Below are 18,607 nucleotides of genomic sequence, written 5' to 3'. Positions count from 1 at the left end.
ACTTGCGCTGTACTTACCCCGTTTAGGGCTAAAAATAATGCAATGACAATTATGCCCTTTAGTATAAACCTAATCTACCAATACATATCTTCACTGTATTTTCTCTTTTCAACCCCAAATAGGGCACACCCCAGAGTCTTCATTATATATCATGGACATGCATGATGAGCATGATTCTTTCCAACGAGTCGCAAAAGGAGAGTATATGAAATCTCCCTCCATTCTCGAAAGCATGAAGTTGCTGGTGCTTCATTTTCTTGCTCTGTGTCATCTCTTCCGATCTGGACTCTCACAAACAGTGGTCAAGGCTCTTCCCGGATTGCCTGGCGACCCCCTTTTTTATCTTGAAACCGGGTCAGTGAAACCCCTCTCACTCTCTCTAAATGCAGTCATAGGACTGGTCCACACATCATTATCTCTCTCTCTCTCTCTCTCTCTCTCTCTCTGCACTTGTTCGAATTTTTTCATGTTGTCACTGGTTCTTTTCCTCTTGTTTTTAGATACATTGGAGTGGGGGAGTTGGAAGATGTTCAGCTGTTTTGTTACTTCGTCAAGTCAGAGAGGAGTCCAAAGGGTGACCCTTTGGTGCTGTGGCTCACCGGCGGCCCCGGTTGTCCCGGTCTCTCTGGAATGTTGTACGAGATCGGTAAGTCCCCTTTGAAACCTCTGCTTTTGCCAAACACGGATGAATTGAGACCGAACGAAGGACGTTAGACCTGGTGGGACCACGGATTTCAATCGATAAATCTATCTTTTAAAACCTGGACAGTGAAATCTAACCTTCACGATTCATACCACCACGTTCTCTGTTTTTCTTATGTAATTTTTTATTATCTTTTTCAAATTTCCATCCACTCCAGCATAATGAGGGGCATCACAGAAGGGACGGTGTTAGCGCAACTTAAATGAGAACTAATTAGCTAATTAAAAAATGAGCACCAAATAGTGTTGGCTATGTACCAATGTCTCCCTAGTAGCTTTATTAGTTGCCTGTCCCTTAATCAACTTCCCTTCAACATAGTTACTACATACCTTCTTTTGCATAAAGTGTACTATCAATAGGGCTTACAATTAAGCATCTATAATTTTTCCAATATATCTTCATCATATTTTCCTTGTCATTCATGGAGACCACATTCTCCTCTATCCACCTCTAGTCGGAAAAAGTAGCTGAGCTCACCACGTTCATTAGAAAACTAACCGATAGGTTCTCTCTTTATATTTGAGTTTTCTTTTCATAATTAGTGGTAATGTTAGTATCACTCATGCTAATTTATGATCAATCGATTAGGCACAAACAATCAAGAGAAGGGTGAATTGGTTGTCTACGGAAGTTTGAAACTTTTTCACGAATAACTATGGGACAATGTGTAGAACGTACGCATTTGAAGTAGAAAGAATTATCTTCTATCAACAGAATATAAAGGAGTTTAAAGGATAGAAAAAATGCAAATCATATTTATGGTGGTTCAGCATATCCACTTAGTCTACTCCACTATCCTAGCTCAAACGGTCCAAGTCAAGGATGGAATCCACTATATAATCTTTGAGATACTACAGCATCTGAATATGCTTCGTCCTAGTTGTAGCTACCCTTGTACATATACAAGTTATCCTCACTACACAAAGCATTATCTTCTCTGATTATAGACACTCAGACTCCTATAGAAAGTTACAATCAGATTTACACAGCTTCTACACACAAGAACAGCAAGAAAATTAACACTTAGAACATAGACTAGATTTTGTTTGTTTCCTCCCAAATCTAGTACCTCCCTTTGGTTGAATGTACCCCATTGAAATTCCATTCCCACGAGTAGCTGTTTGCTCTGCAATCTGTAGTTACAAAATGTCACTTTGCTGCTCCGTAAACATAGATTCACTTTGCTGCGCGTCATCTTTATTGCTTGGCCAAATATGGTACACTGTTCTGATCTTCTCCAAACCACCGTTTGTGGATTCCAACGCTTGTGATTAATTGTAAAAAAAAATTAAAATTTACATCAAATTGATAAAGAGTCTGGGTCTTCCCTCCAGGATTGTAAGGTTCCTATTAGAACCACAATGTCTATAGAGAACATATTTTGCGGTCAGGTCCATCCAAGCTTGTTCTCCTTCCATATTTAGGTACCTCCATGCACATTGACGTCATAATGTTCTATATACTGTTCACCTTCTACTTGGTCTGTCACACCCCGAAACCTACCAAGATGGGGAATGACACGGCCGTCCTTTCGCCCAAAGGACGCAGTCTCAAACCACCCAAGAGTCCCAATGACATCGCTCTCGTTCTATTGGCTGCTAAACAAAGAACCTGAAAGGTTGGGAAAAGAGGGGGGTGAGCAACCACAGCTCAGTAAGCAGTGCGTATCTCTTCTAAGCAGATCGAGCAACCACTATGCATGTATACATAAAGTCATACCAGAAACTCATACTTCAAACCAAAGATATAATATATATATATATATATATATATATATATATATATATATATATATATATATCAATCAAATACGAGTTGTTTTATTTCATCAAAGCTTTATACAAGTCCCAAATACATGTTTAAATCCATCATCACAATTCAAACTATCAATGGTCAAGTCCATTGATCAATCTCTATAAAAACCACATCAATGGTCCATTCCATTGACTAATCTCAAAATCACACATCAATGGTCTATTCCATTGATAAATCTCATATAACATCACACGTCGATGGTCCATTCCATCGACCAATCTATTGCTCAATATCTAACCATGGTCACGACACAAAGCCTTGTGACAAGGCTACCAAGATTCCCCCTTGGCAAGGTCTCCACCTACAAAGCCGGTGGCTCGGCCCGGAAGGATATCCTAAACTCGGTATGCATACCCCCCAAAGCCCCTCATTGGGCTCACAGCGATCTTGAGCATCAAACAATCATCATCCAATATCGAAATCCAATCCAGAATACATTTCACAAACCAAACAAATAACTTTCTCGTAACACGGCTCATCCGCCATTTCTCAAACCATTTCTCAAATCATTTCATAAATCATAATATGGTTCCAAAACCTTTGCATAATCCATTTCATAAATCACAATAGTTTTTCCCAAATCATTTCATAATCCATTTCACGATAATCGATATATAAGCCTTTTTCAGAAATGCCTTACCATGCCATTTCAAATAATCAACAGGTAGTAAATACTCGATCCGAGCTTTTATGCAATAACAATGCTATTTAATTCATAACATATCCGATTCATATCGCTTTCGAAATATGAGTTTATAAACTTAAAGAAGAGATAGCACCACTCACCTGGAATCCCCAAAAATCACACCACGGCTCTCACTCGAACCGAAGATCTCGTAATCCTATCAATTAAACGAGAATCGATGTCAACACCAAATAAAACACCATTTCACTAACGACTAGACTAAACTAAGCTTAGACGCTAACCAAAACGACTCAGACACACCCACAAATTGCTCCTCCAAAGCGATTATCCAAATCGTCCGCAACGCGAAACTTGATCGCGCCATAACTTTTTCCACCGAACCCCGTTTCAAGCGGGCTTATAGTCAATAGAAAGCCCATTCATAGCACTACAATAACCCCAACTTGGCCATCCCGAAATCGAGCCAAAAACCGACGAAAATCGGCCTAAAGCCTGCTGGTCGCGCACTGTTCACTTGCGCGGCTAACTTCAAAAATTCATATCCGGTAAACCGTAAGTCCAAATCAGGTTCCGTAAAATCCCACGGCTCCATAGCATCCTAAACTATCAATTCTATAAAAATACGCAGCCCTACGACTCAAAAATCGGATTTCGCCGCTCGAATTTCCCAAAATTCCGAATTTCAAGCCCTAAATCGGAAAACTTCTCCGATCAGATGAACGAAGGGCGCGAAGGCTTACCAGACGTTGTAATACGAAGTTGATCCGAGCTGGCGAGGCTCCGGTGACGTGAGCCTTTCCTTTTTCTTCTTCTTCCTTTCCTTTCCCTTTCTCTCTTTTTCTTTCTTCTCCTTTTTCTCTCTGTCTTGGCCGAGCAAGCTCTCGGCTTAAATGAGAAAAACTGAGTCACTGTAGCAACTTTTGACTTTCTGACTTTTTTTTTTTTTTTTTTTTCAAATACCCGAATATTACATGGTCCATCCAAACTCTCCAATGATCACACATCCTCCAGTTTGTTCACTATCCATAAGGTCCATCCAAGCTTATTGATGTCTTCATGTCCTCTAGTTCGTAAACTTTCTAGCTGTCCATTAAAACCCTTTTGACAATCACACATCTTCTAATTTGTTCACCATCCACAAGGTCCTGCTGCCTTAATTGATTTACACCCTTTGTTTGCAAGCCGAAATCTGCACTTGGGGAGGTTGATTTTGAGGCTTCATGCCAAACAAGGTAATAGCTGATAAGAGAGTAATTTGTGCCTATAAATACATCATCCTCGGACTCTTGTCGGTTTCTGGTTCTCGCCATCATAGTCTCCTCGAATCAATAAAATGTGTTCAACTAGGCGTGCCAAAATGATGTTTCGTGAAAAAAATGGTTAAATACCTTTTAGAATATGGATGGATTGATCAATGAATCAACAAAGTTTGTAAAGGGTCCTTTGTTGATTTTGGACAGAAAAGTAAATGACATGAAATTTGGAGAAACTGAGGCTGAAGACAATTGTGTCCAGCCATGAAAACTGCAAGAAAGTAAAGATAAAATATAAATTTGCATAAGAACATGAAGTTCTTGGATTGAATGAAGGAAGTTTACAATAAATACATGATGACTTGACGTCATCCTCACCTTCTCTATAGACGGTTACATAAAGCGGTTATATACGATGGTTGCTAAATTTGATAGAACAAATAACTTCATAATCCTGGTTATAAGAAGTTACTCCACAATCTCCTACTATTAAGCAATATTTATCTATAAGAAGTTATAAAATAACCACTCAGCTGTTATGTTCCCGCCTCAATTCATCATCACTACCTTCAAGTTCCAACACTTGGTAAAATCTGCAATGGCAATCGATAACTTCATCGACTGATGAAGGTTCTCATTGATAACTTATGTTTGGTGTCCATGACTTTATCGGAGAGTTGTCAATTCATTTCAAGTTATCGATTGTTCAGACCAAACTGTTTATCAACTCAGTTAACCTATAGTTGTTCCTTCTTTGGTGTTGACAACTGCAAAACAAATGTTACTTGAGCATAACACCAAAGTGCGAGATAATTTTGCATGTGGTATCAAAGTTTTGGTGAAATGCTCAAAGAAATTAATCAAAGATCTTTCAGATACTATTGTTTGCTTGATGTACAGTTTAGTTTGATTTTGTTTGAAATGGAGGGCATATTGGATTAAAATGAACAAATTGAGCTCAGAGAAAGAAATAATATGGACTTTGAGATTGAAAAAGTATCATGGATTCGCCTATTAAGTTTTAATAGATCTAACTACACCCCAAAGCGAACCGAACCAGAAATTTCAATTCAATTTGATTTGGTAATTTTAACGTTTGCCCTAATTTTTTGAAAAGGCACTCTTTCAACTCGAAATGATTATATTAAAATGAGGGAAAAATTACCAAAAAAGTTCTAAACCTATTGCACTAGTGTCAATTCGGTCCTAAACCTTTCAATTGTGCCTATTTAAGCCTAAACATTTTTACATTTTGTCAATGTAGTCATTCGGCCAATTTTGGCTGGAAATCACTGACATAGACATCAGTTATCCTACGTGGCATTGCCAGCGCTGATGTGGACAAAATTTATTAATTTTTTTCAATTTTTTATATTATATTATATTTTTCTTTTCTTTCTTTTTTTTCCTTCTTCATCGCTGGTCGCTAGGCCTTAACGATGGCCAATGACTAGCCAAAGCAACAACTTTTAAGGGTTGCACTTGCTGAGATCTGGCAAGAGGCGACCTCGATGACCACGGGTGAGGGTCGCCGTTACCAGAGGCCAACGAGGGCCGGACTTGCTATGTGACATTCCGAATTTCGGCCCATTTTTGGGATTTATAAAACGGATATTTTGTCAGTGCGCTTATAATAAAATCTCGCCCGAAACTGATCACTCTTGGGTTATTATTTTTTAAATTAGAGATTTCGCTAGAATCGCACTCGATCGAATTTGGCCGTTATTTAGAGCCCAAACTTTGGTGTCGAATTTCTCGAAGTTCCGGGACGAATTTAATTGGACGGTGTCGATATTATTGTGGCCAGCCTGGATATTGCCCGGGATATGTGGAAAGTGAAATTTCGACCCGGTGCGAATTTGGACTAGTAGACCTCCCTCGTAGTGTGTTTTGGGTTATTTTTTTTACCCTTTTTCCTATTTATTAATTAGGATTTTCGTGGGCCGTTGGATCGTTTTTGGGTTTGAACCGTGACCGTTGGATCGTAATCATCGCGTTGACTTTTCTCTCTCTCTCTCCTCTCTGCCGCGCATGTACACTCCCACTGCGCCCGTCCACTCTCTCTCTCTCTTTGCCCCATGTAGACGTCCCTTCCCCTCTCTCTCTCTCCTCCTTTCTCTTTACTTCTTCCCTTTCTCTTTTCTCATTCCTTCTTCCCTTTCTCTTTCCTTCTTCCTTCTCTCTTCTTCTTCTTCTTTCTCCTTCGCCGCGCCATTGTTTCTGCTTCTGCTCCTGCTTCTGCTCGCCCCCAACCGACGCCGACCGAGCTCGCCTCCAGCCCAGCCACCGTCGCCGCCGTCGCCCGACCGCCGTCGCGCCGTACACCAGCCGCCGCCCCCGACCGACTGTTCTCTCCCTCTCCTCTTCGCAGCGGCTTGCTATTCGCCGGCTGCGTCCGCCGCCGCAGCCAGGCTCCGCCGAGCCGTCGGCCCGGCTCGTCCGTCGGCCGCTCGCCCACCGCCGCCCCCACCCGATCGGCCGTCGTGCCGCCCCGAGCCGCCGTCGGTTCGCCCCACCCAAACCCTCTCTCTCTCTCGCCACCACCGCCCGGTGACCTCCCTCCCGCTTTCGGCTCGTCGCCGCCGCGTCATCATCGCAGCTGCTCGCTGCCGTCGCCGTGCCCGCGATTGCTGCCGCTGCTCCATCAGCCCGGCTGGCCAACCCGGCCCGGCTCGTCGGCCCGGCCCAGCCCACCAGCGGCCAAGTCGCCCAGTGCCGTGGCCGAGCCGTTGCCCGCTCGGCCCGGGCCGGCGCCTACCGCGTGCCCGGCGCCTCACCCGTCGCCCAACCATCGCCGCCCGCCCGCTCGCCGCTGCCCCGGCCATTTGCCCGTGCCCGCGCCCGCTCGCTCGCCCGGCCATTTGCCCGTGCCTGGCTGAGTGCCTTGCTCATGGCCGAGCGCCGCGCCCGTGGCCGAGGGCCGTACCGAGCGCCGTGCCGAGCGCCTTGCCCGTGGCCGACCGCCGTGCCCGTGCGTGTGCCGAGCCAGCACTGTTCACCCGGGCCATTTTAGGCCCGAGCCGATTTTTCCCGGGCCAAAACCTAGTAAGTGACTTCCTAATCCCTACTTAGTACTTTGGGTATTTTTAGAGTTGTTTAGGGTGTGATTAGTACCGGTTTAGGGGCTAAACTTGGATTAGGGTCAATTTATGAATGTGGTTAATTGGTAGATTAAATTGTGGTGGTTGAGTGGCTAAATGTTGTTTGATTTATGGCTTGGAATGAGAGTGGAATGTGATGGATTGGTGAGGATGTGTGTGGTTAGATTGTTGTGGTATTTGTGGGTTAAATTGGATGCTTGAATGTGGCCGGCTTGAACGCCGGATTGCTGGGCTAGTGTGGCGAGCTCATGACTTGAAATTGAGTATGTGCTATGTGTTAGATTGATGGTTGTACAATGTGGTTAGATTGTGATGCTTTCCGGAATGAGTTTGATATTTGCATGGATTAATTGGGATGATTGGCGATTGAGCTTATTAAAGTGTGGTTTGATTATGTGATTGGCATGGAATTGGTGGAATTGTGTGGCGTGTGCGGGCTGAATTGATTTGTGGGTAAGATGCGTACGTTTGAGCGATATTTGGGCTTGTGAATGACATGGATATTGAATGAATGCATCATGCGACGTATGTGTTTGGCTGTGGAAGGTGAGTTAGACCTGAGGCATAGGTTACGCGGGTCATTGGAAAGAAAGAAATGTCCTGAGGCGTGGTTACGCGGGACTAAGCCCGAATTGATCGGAGGGCTGAGCTTGAGGCGCAGTAGCGCGGGCTGTGAGATTGGGCCTGAGGCGCAGTGGCGCGGGCAGTGAGAATGGACCTGAGGCACAGTGGCGCGGGTCGTGAGAATGGGCCTGAGGCGTGTTTACACGGGTAGTGTGAAAGGACCTGGGAGGTCGTGAGAAAGTTGGCTGGACCACGCATGTTGCATAGTGTTTGATTATGGGGTGAATACTGCTAGGCACGGTATGGGACCTACCCAAGTGGTTTTACCTTATAATTGAGACACGCGCGAGTGTTGTTGTATGATGCATGGGAAATTTCCTTGTGTGCTCTGAATATGTGTTATGCTGGCTCCATAATGTGACTGGTTGGATTGGCTAAATGCACGTGTGGGTGTTTGGTTGGATTGATTGAATGCAAGTGTGTATGGCACCCAAGTGATTGTGATATGGTTATGAGCTATTATTGCATTATCATGTTTGGACTAATATGCAGGGTTGGCACGTAGTTCGAGACGAGGTAAGTATGTTGTGTGGAATTGATTGTGTTGGCTGGTGGATTGCATGTTAGACTCGTCTGGGTACGCATTGGCCTAGGTGGGGTTTAGGGTGTTGCTTATTGAGACTCGTTCTCACGGTTATTATATAACCGTTTTCAGATCCGCGACCGTGATTGATTGGAGACGCCACCAGGGTATCTCGGGGATGGAGGACGGGTCAAGTTACCCCATATTTTGTGTGCCCCTCTTTTGTATAGCGAAGTAGGATATCCAACCACTGTTCCCTTTTGATGTTGTGTATTTGGAATTATTGTTTTGTGCTATCCCTTTGTCATTATTTATTGTCTGGGTTATTTAATTTCGCTTCCGCTTGCCTTTATCGTTGGGTGTTTCGTTTGGGTCGGCGACGCGTCCTGAGACGTCGCGTTCAATATGACCGTCGAAGGGGTGTCGCGAGCCCGTTGGGGTTCGGGGCGTGACACCCCAGTTGATAGCCCGTTGGGGTTCGGGGTGTGACATGCTAGCTTCAAACGAGGCTCGACCTTGCCTAAAGCTAAAGCTGGCAAAGCCGACCCACACCAGAACTGGCAAGGGCAAGCCTCGCCAGAGGCCGACGAGGTCCCCTCTCGCTAAATCCCGACAAAGGTGACCTCGCCTACGGTCGACAAGGGTGACCCTTATCAGTCGTAGCCTATGGCCGGTCGCTGACCATCGCCGAGGCCCAGTAGAGGAAGAAGGAAAAAAAGAAAATATAAAAAATTCCAAAAAAAATTAAAATATTTATAAATTCTGTCTACATTAGTGTTGGTCGTGCCATGTAGGACGACTGGCATTCACGTCAGCGATTTCTCACCAAAATTGGCCGAATTGACTACATTGGCAAAATATGAAAGGTTTTGGACTAAATTGGCACTATTAAACTGTTTAGAACTAAATTGGTACAAGTGCAATATGTGTGACTTTTTTGGTAATTTTTCCTAAAATGAGAGAAGAAAGAATTATTCTTAACAAAAGTATTTCCCTCCAATTTGGACATGAGTTAAATAGTTGATCATGCCAGTAGGCATAAATTATCATTCTCTTGACGTTTATCAAGCATGGTGTCGAAAATAGAATTATGAAGTTGTTTCATGATAATTATAAATTCACAGCAGGACATAAATAATTTCTTTTTTTGTCAAAAGATATTTCCATTCATTACCAAAATAATACATGAAAGGATACATAGGAAATCTCAAAAGCCACAACAACAAGGTAAGCCAACAGAACTCCAAAACAAACTAAAAATCAGAAATCAAGGCATATCATTAGAGCATGGTTGGCAGATATAATCACACGCTCGTCTTTCAAGAACATATCTTTGACTGTATCTAAGCGAAAGGATCGGCGGCGATCAGCGGCTATTCACCGAATCACATAGTATCATCAGTGATAAGCACACGCCGAGATCTCCAACTGCAGTTACGACTTTATCTTTCGGTGGTGTGCACCTCGGTTCGGCGTCTCTAACACTATCACCATACGAAGATAACATAAACCTGTTGAATAAACTCATATATCTAAAGACCTATGAGAGTGAGCCCTTTAGCCAGTGCAAAGCGCCAAAACTTTTAAATAAAACACGTTGAACGAGAGCATATTTGACACCGAAAATGCTGTGAACACCATTGAAATTGGAGGTAGAATACTTATTCATGAAAACTCCAAAATCTAGAGTTAGATGGAGAAAAAAGCTCCTAGATATAAGATCAGGAGAGCGAAGCTCCCAGATTTAAAACTAGATATGGAGTGTAAGGACATAAACAAAAGAAAAGTAAAGGAAAAACAACTAGGCAGGGAGGGAGAGATCTAGGTCAAATCCCTCCCGTCCAAATTGGAATAGACGAAGAAAGGCTTAGAGAGGGAGAGAGGGGGTTTGGGCGGGACATAAATAATCTCTTACCAAACATAAAAAGATTATTGTTGGTAGGTCTTATTAATATATTTGGCAAGATTCTAATTACTATAAATTATTTTTCTATTGACCGAATTAACTAACTCCGCCATTACTTACTAGATTAAGTAATTTTTTTACTTAATTGAATAATTTAATTCAATCTATTTAGTTCATTGTGTAATGATTTTTTAATTTTTAACACTTAATTGAGTTATCAAACAGGCCCTTAGTCATGATAGCATAAGTTGTACGCGATAAAGTACTTTATGTAATTATCGCGATAATATTATGAAATGCCGATTACGACCTAATAATATTGTGTATTACTGTTAAAAGAAAATGTATATGTCATTAGCTTTTGAAATTTTTGACGTGAAATGTGCTATATCCATTCCAATGAGTGCAGGTCCACTTACGTTCGATTACGAGAATTCTACTAGAGATAGGTCAGCTCTAAAATTGCATGAATATTCATGGACAAAGGTAACAACAATTGATTTTTTTCTTTCGGACTCTGATTTTTTCTACATGACCCTCATAATTGGATTGGACAATAGTTGAGTATAACTAATCGATGAGCGAGGCAATGTGAGTATCAAACTGAATAACGACAAAAGTACCAAAAAAATATTAAACCTATTATATTTGTATCGATTCACTCATAAATCTTTTAATTATGCTAATTAAGTCATAAACATTTTCACATTTTTCTAATTAAGTTCATTTGGTCAATTTTGGCTGTAAATTAGTGATATGGATGCCAGCTGTCCTACCCCGGCCGTCCTACGTGATGCAATAGGACGGCCGATGCTAACGTGAACATTTTAAATAATTTTTTGAACTTTTTTATAATTTGTGGATTTTTTGTTTCTTTTCTTCTTTTCTTTGCTTTTTTTAATTACGAGCCGGCGACCCTTGTCAATACTAGGGGAGGGCGTCGTAGCCCTCATCTGCTCTAGACGAGGGCTTCTCGCTGGCCCTCGCTATGGCCAATGAGGTCGTGGCAGCCCTCGCCTAATGCCCTCGCTATGGCCGAGGAGGGCTTGGGCAAGGGCCGCCACACCCATAAGGCCAAAGCGAGGGCGTGCAATCCCTTGCCCAGATCTGGCGAGGGCCGTAATGCCCAAATCGGGCAAGGGGATGGCGTCGCCCCAAGCCAGTGAGGATAGGGATACCCTTGCCCGTGGCCGGTGAGGGTTGGCTGACGACCCTTGCCGGTCCTCAATCCCAAAAAAAAAAAAAAAAACCAAAAAAAAATTCAAAATTCAATTATTAAAATATTATAAAAAATGTCCACATCAACGCCGACGATGCTACGTATAACAGTCAGTGTCCTTGTGAGTGATTTCCTGTCAAAATTGACTGAATGGACTCAATTAGCAAAATGTGAAAAGGTTTAAGACTCAAGATTTATGACTGAATTGACACAAGTGCAATAGGTTTAAGATTTTTTTGGTACTTTTCGCGCTAAATAATTCTTGTCCTAAATTGCTCATAATAAAATTTACATATTAATTTTTTTTGGTACTGTCTATTTGCTAATCCTGCCGATTTGAACAAGGGCTAGCAAGTTATTAGACTCATGATCAGCTCTACTCAAGGATTGGCAAATTAATGTTCACACAGGTGGCGAATACTATATTCCTAGATCAGCCGGTTGGAGCTGGATTCTCCTATGCAAATTAATAACTCGGAGAGCTACACTATGAATGACAATATTTCAGCCGCCGAATCTTATGAATTTCTCAGGAAGGTAAAGTGAAAAAAGAATCATCCACACAAAGGAGAGCCTCTAAAAAATCAAAATTTATAATCTCTTTTATCTTTTGGCTTTGTTATTTGAGCTGTTATTTTAGTGGCTTAAGCTCCATCCTGAGTTTTTGAGCAACCCACTCTACATTGCTGGGGATTCCTACTCGGGTATCATTGTTCCAATCGTCACTCTGGAAGTTGCCAAAGGTATGGTAATTAATTCAATTTTTATTCTGTTTGCTCGTCAATAAGCATTTATTCTTGCGATTTTACGTGTCAATATTTATTTATTTCGAGAAGTTTTTTAGTTAAAATGGTCAAAGTGTGAACACTTCAAAATTTAAATTTAACAAAAAGTAAAAATAATAAAAGTTAACTCAGACATGCCTTAACTTTCATGGACTATGATAGGAGGTTAACAAGAGAACTTTCGAAATCTGAATAATCATATTATCATGTCACATATATGAAAATGTCATTTTGTAAGCTTTTATGTCCTTAGAATGTCTGTAATATAGTTTTTTTATTTGGTCAGCCGCAACCTTGGAACATACTGGAGCCTTAGATGATTTTTTAAATACAGGAGTTATCCGAACGTTTTTGTTGGACTAATCTTTATGAATACATGCAAACTGCCATACCCATGTACACTGATTAAACTTCATCCACGGAGTTATGTACAAGTGCCACAAATTTAGACTAATCACTTAACCACTCAGTCAAGAATAAATTTTGTGTCAATAATTTACATAACAGAATAACTTATTAATCCTTTCTTTCTCAAGCTCTGCATTTTAGATGTGAGAGGAAAACCAAAGAACCATGCAACATAGTCTATCGAGTATCGACACCAAATTAGGGTTCAATACGTATTTTTCTTGATTTCTTCCAGCAAATGAAGCCATTTTTTAAGCCTAAAATGAATCTTGAGGTAACTCATCACTATCAACGCATTAACACACTGTTCCTTAAATATGTATTTCCTTTTTGAAATAACGTAACTTATCTGTCGAGTTCAATTCCGGGCTACTTGCTCGGAAACCCTTTCACAAATGATGATAGGGACATCGGGGGTGTTTGGTTCAGCTTTGGGAAGGAGCTTTGAGCCCCGAAAGCCCCTTCCCAAAATGCTGGAGCGTTTGGTTCAGCATTTTGGCCTAGCATTGGCCAAATGCTAGCATTTCAAATGCTGAAAGCCCAAGGCTGGTCCAGACCAGCCTTGGGCTTTCAGCATTCCACGAATGCTACTTTTCACCAATATATATATTTTTTTTGTTTGAAGCTGTTCTTCACCAAGCAGCCGGCGAGGGCGGCCGGCGAGGGTGGCCGGCGAGGGAGAAGGGCCGGCGAGGTCGGGCGACCACCGGCGAGGTCGGGCGACCACCGATCTACCGCCGCCGGCGGTCGCCCGAGGCCGGCGACCCTCGGCGGTGGTCGCACGACCCGGGCGACCCTCGGCGAGGTCGCACGACCCGAGGCGATGGCCGCTGGGTCGCGCGTCCTCAGGCGGGCCGTCGCTGGGTCATGCGACCCTCGCCGAAGTCGCCTAGCCTCGAGCGGCTGCCGGCGGCAGCGAGGCTGGCTCGCCGGTGGTCGCCCGACCCCGGGCGACGGCCGCCGGCGCCAGATCTATCTCGCCGGCGGCCGGCTCCGGCGATGGTAGGTTTTGTTTTTTTTTTTAATAAATAAAATAATTCTCAAAGTCCATTTGCAAAAAAAATTTACCAAACACTATATTTTGGCCAAAGTAGCTTTACAAAATATTTTTACCAAACACCATTTGCATTTCCCCAATGGACTTTCACCCAAAGGTATTTGCATTCCCCCAAGTAGCATTTTCAAAGTTGAACCAAACAGGCCCATCAATTCAAGAGTCGCATTTGCTCATTTGAAGGGTCTTATATCTGATGAGCTATATGAGGTAATTGACTTCCACTTTGCCTATAGAATAACACGTGAAAAAAGGTTCGTGCTTTTCTTTACCTCACTCACAATGTGTGAAAGGATCGATTCCGATGTATATGAAATGGACAAGATATAGATTGCGTATCGTTATTTTTAGGATATGATACGAATTCAGAAAAATCCTAAGTCACAAGATCAATATCATAAAAAGCGAGAAAGCAAAAGGTAAAGATGTGTGTTTTGAGAATTTTTTTTCCCCACATCGATTCTTTCTCCACTAATCACTAATTGTAAGGGCGATTACGTTAACACCAATGAAAGCAACACTGGTTGCGTAGCTGACCTCAAAATGGTGACCGAGGTTGGTGAACATTCAATCTGTTTTCTTTTCTCCTCTCTATATATTTGATTTTCTTTTCCTTTTCACCCTTTTCGATCTTTTTTTTTCTTATTTGGAAATTTCATGTATTTTTTTTGGGTCATTTATTTATTTGGAAACTTCATGTATAGAACCTTGACTTTTGCTTACTATAGTGCCTGGAGAATATATTTAGGGCAAACATACTTGAACCGATCTGCGTGTCTCAGGCTCCGAAATCGACGATGGGTGATGCGTGGGACCCCAGCTTAATAAATCAAGACCGTTCACTTCTCCTTCTTCCCACGCTGGAAGCTCCCCGGGTATGGTGCAGGGCAAGTATCGTATTTTTTCTTTTTTTACTTTGGGCCAAATCTTTTTTCAATAAAAAAGGAACGAATCAATTTCTGAATAAAATTTTACTTTTTCTTTTTTTCATTATTTAAATTTTGCTTCTTACGCACTTTAATATTTTTATACTCGAGACACGTGAAACTTTCACATTATATAAATATTGAAATGACCGATGAAATCAGCTTATAGATGTGTTTCACCAGAAAATGCTCCCGTGGCGAAATATAATTCACCGAAAGTCGTTCTTCGGTTCTTAATGTGAGGAGACCGGGTTCCGTGGGGACTCCGGACAGGAAATATCCAGGGAGACAAGGAAAAACGGCGAACTTTTACTCCGAACTTCGAACCAAACTATATGTACAAACCGTGCCGGAATTTAATTGGCGACAAAGCTTGAAAATACAGCCGCACACGTACACAAAGATGTAACGCCGGAATTTAATTGACAATGCAACACTCGGGATAGAGATACACGCCGGAATTTAATCGACGACGCGAATCGGAAAGCTACAACTAAGGAAAGATAAAGTGCGGTACATGAAAGTAAAGATAATTAAAAGATAACATGTTGTTTGATTTTGTCGGGGTCCTTTCTCCGGTAGATGGCCGGTGATATTTATAATGGTCGTGTGGTAACTGCTCCTTAGCAGTTTTCAACAGTTGTGCCCATGTTCTTCCATTCCGAAAATCTTGTCTTCATGTCCATGTGATGCCATGATTCTGCTTTCAAGATAACTGTCTCACGATCTTGTCCACAAGTGATAACTTCCTCATAATCATGGTTCCAAGTAACTGTTCTCGCATGTATGCTCCTTAGTTGTTTCCATCAGTTACATTGAATCCACTACCTTGACTGTTTTCTTTTTACTTCACTACGTTGGCAGTTGCTTTTGACTCCACTATGTTGACGGTTACTTCTTCTTTTTGCATCTCCAACCAGTCACAATCGTCGACTTCCTCTTAACGTCGAAAACTCTACAGTGATTTTCTGAGTAAACTCAAAACATAAAAGTTGTAGATATAGGAGTCTTCGTTCTTTTGGCTTTGGAATCAGGTCAATCCGATCTGTCTCAAAGAAGTTATGACCATTTTCCCGAGCTAGCGCAGAACTGAAATTTCCTTGATGAAGTCGTGACCAGTCTTGTCAATAATACCCAAAAATTGGTCATTTTTTGGTGTAAATATATACACATGTCTGACATGTGTCCCTTATGTTGGCAACTTGATGATATTTGCTTCCACGTTACCTCAAATCTCCGCCACGTGTCCCTTGATGATCTTTGGCACAAACGAACTATGTCGACAAGTTGGCCATTTTCTGGTGTAAACAAGATGACCCCCTTTAGCCCGCTAATCAAATGATCGGTGACCCATTTTCTTAATTATAAAGTGCCTAAAAACCACCCCTCAAGCAATCTGACAGGAAATTTGTGTGGAATTTAATTAGTCATTTGCAAATTAATTAAAAAAATTAACCATTATCAAATTGAAAAGCTCGCAGTTCAATTTTGTAATCGTTTTTTTCTTTTCAATGTAGAATTATAACTATATGTATTGCTATATTTGGGCTAGCGAGAGAGCGGTTCAAGATGCTCTTCATGTCCGAGAGGTATGTCAATTAGTAATATTAATTAAATAAAATAAAATATTAATATTTTTTCTCTTTTTTTAATCTATTTTTGTCTATGTTTTTTGATGTGTTTAATGACAAGCCAGGGGACAATTGAGAAGTGGGTAAGGTGCAATAGGACTTTATCTTGCACATACACTGTCACAGACGTCGTTGACATACACAAGGAGCTCATAAAAGGCGGATATAGAGCACTTATTTATAGGTAATTAAGCATCTTTTCTTGCAATTTGTGCCATAACCGATCAATCGAATTACTTACTTCACTTAATATACTTTCTTTAACAAGGTAGTGGAGATCATGACATGATCGTCCCGTACGTGAGAACGCTGGCCTGGATTGACACGCTGAACCTGATGATTTCCCGAGATTGGGGAGCGTGGTTCGTCAATGGACAAGTTGCCGGGTTTGGTTTCGATAACAACCTTCTAAGCGTTGTACAGTTCAATTTCTAACAAATTGTCCCAACACCTGTATGCTTTAAGTCGATCTGATCGAATGAGGCTCATGTATTTTCGACATTCGGATATAGTAAAAGTCTCTCCACCCGAGTTTCCTTAGGGTTAATCTTGCAGATTTAGGTAAAGAAAGTTGAATGGATGGAGGGACTAATTTCATAAATTTACAAAGTACAAGTCTAAGATTTTCAAATGGACAGTACAAGGAATCATTGGATAAATATCGCAAAGTACATACTGTGTCTAGATAATTTTTTTTTTGGTAAGGCGTGTCTAGATAATTTATCCTTTCTAATTTTTATTTTGTGCTTACTTAGGTCTCTTTTCTTCTTGTAGGTATACTACGCTTTATTCTCACGGACTAACCCTTTTCACATATGCAACCGTCAAGGCAAGCAGATTCATATCCAATAATACTTTCTTTGACTTTTTCCCATTTTCATATTCTAATTTCATCCAAAATTGGCTCCTTTTACAATGTGTGAGTCGTACGTTGAAACTTCTTTTGTGCAGGGAGCGGGACACACAGCTCCAGAATTCAAGCCCAAGGAATGTTTCGAGCTGATTAATAGGTGGTTCGATTATTATTACATTTAATTTGCAGTTGTAACTCCCCTATAATTCGCAGATTTATATAATGAATATGGTCAATATAATGAATTCTTGTGGAAGTGGCGTATGCATGGTAACTATTAGGGGTGATCGGTTTCCAGGTGATGGAATCGGACCGGTGCCCTCCCTAGGAACTGGACCTACCAGTTCAATCTGGTGCTCGGGTGGGTCAATGGAATCGGTTGCGTGTTCGTTTTTAACACTTCCATTTGATTCTTTAATTTCTTCAGATATTTCAGGGGTGACATTAAATTAGGATGACTTTGTTAAACCTTGATTTTTCAAATGACAATGTTTGGTATAAGGGTCCTTATGTAATTTGCACGTTTATGCAATTTTATTGAGAAACTGAACATTGCCGAAATCGTATATGTAACTGTGGGGAAATTTTCAAAAACAATCTCCACTTCTCATCGCAACCTCAAGTTCGAAAACCAACAATTTAGATCCTCATATTTTCCACTTCATTTCAAGTTGCATCTACTGTTAAGTTTCGCAATTTACTTCCAATTATGCCGCTCCCATCATTTCAAATCTACCCCCTTGACCAAAACCCTAATCCTCCCAACCACCGCTCAACCCGTCTCCTTCCGGCACCGTTGCCGCCCGCCGCCCCATTGCCACCTACCGCCACCCTGAGCCAAGCCACCACCTCGCCGCGCCATCTTCTCCCTCGCCATGTTCTCTCATCTAATCTCTTCATCCATGGTCAAGCCGAGAACAGACCCGCTCAACTATTCTAGGATAGCTTTTGAAACCCCTTGGAGTGTATTAGGTCCTACAATGTACATATTTCTGATTCTATATGATGTAAGCTTATTCTAGCTAGTGCTACGAAGTGGATCCACGGGAACCATGTCCACCTATACATAGCGTTGAAAGTCGTACCTCTTGAACAACCTGACAAATCGTATAAGACCACGACAGTTCCTCATCCCTACTACAATCGAACAATCACTAACA

The 18,607-nt window shown here is 41.7% G+C and overlaps 1 pseudogene; it reads left to right on the top strand.

The window, feature by feature from the left end:
- The first annotated feature begins 232 nt into the window (after nt 1–232).
- LOC115667071 (serine carboxypeptidase-like 13) lies at nt 233–17,635 on the top strand (annotated as a pseudogene).
- Nucleotides 17,636–18,607: the final 972 nt, after the last annotated feature.

The sequence above is a fragment of the Syzygium oleosum genome, unplaced genomic scaffold (assembly GCF_021117445.2).
Source record: "Syzygium oleosum isolate NSW1041296 unplaced genomic scaffold, Sole_v2.1 Sole_v2.55, whole genome shotgun sequence".
Taxonomy (NCBI): Eukaryota; Viridiplantae; Streptophyta; class Magnoliopsida; order Myrtales; family Myrtaceae; genus Syzygium; species Syzygium oleosum.
This window is presented reverse-complemented; position numbering and strand designations above follow the sequence as displayed.